Below are 774 nucleotides of genomic sequence, written 5' to 3'. Positions count from 1 at the left end.
TATGCTAATTTGCACTAGTGCTATAGTGCCAAGCTCTATTGTGGTGTTCTCTGTGAGAGGTCTGGCCCTGGTTTGTGCATTAATAGAGAAAATGTCATGTCTGTTTTTTGGGTACATCTGATCCATGGACTCTACTCTGTTCTTTCGATTAGCTCACACTGTTTGTCTTTGCCAGAAGCTGATCCAAACATTTCCTCAAGCAACTGAATTATTGATTGGAAACATTTTATTATGAATGCTGGCACTAGTGCTTTGTACATTTGAACCTGGTGACAAATGTAAAAAAAAAAATAAATAAATAAAAAAAGGCCAGAACATTGTGTGATCTCACCAGTGCTAACTAAACACAGTTACCATGCCAACGATGAAACTGGGGGGGGGGGAATCGCTTGACTGACATATCTATTCTCATACTCCTTTATCTTTAAATCTGTCCTGTGATAGCTCAATTATATTAAAATTCATAATCTAAGAATTTTAGTCATTGATGACATTAAACTACACTACTGTTCAACAGTTTGGGTTCTGTAAGGTTTTTTAATGTTCTGAAAAAAAAATTCTTATGCTCCCCAAGGCTGCATTTATTGATCAAAAATACAGTACAGTTTTTAAAAAGTTCACATTTAGCTTTTCTATTTGAATATATTTTAAAATGTAATTATCACATGATGCTTCAGAAATCATTCTAATATGCTGATTTAGAGCTAAAAAACATTTCTTAACATTATTACTGTTGAAATCAGTTGTGCACCAACAGTGATACTTTTTTTTTTT

At 33.3% G+C, this 774-nt stretch overlaps 1 protein-coding gene across 1 annotated transcript in view; it reads left to right on the top strand.

Moving 5' to 3' along the window:
* Positions 1–774, top strand: part of LOC107556127 (macoilin-like) — a 16,451-nt gene that overhangs the window by 14,224 nt on the left and 1,453 nt on the right. The window lies entirely within an intron of this gene.

This window comes from Sinocyclocheilus grahami, unplaced genomic scaffold (genome assembly GCF_001515645.1).
Source record: "Sinocyclocheilus grahami isolate Dianchi unplaced genomic scaffold, SAMN03320097.WGS_v1.1 scaffold556.1, whole genome shotgun sequence".
Taxonomy (NCBI): Eukaryota; Metazoa; Chordata; class Actinopteri; order Cypriniformes; family Cyprinidae; genus Sinocyclocheilus; species Sinocyclocheilus grahami.
Note: the sequence above shows the minus strand (reverse complement) of the source record. Positions and strands in the feature narration are given on the sequence as shown.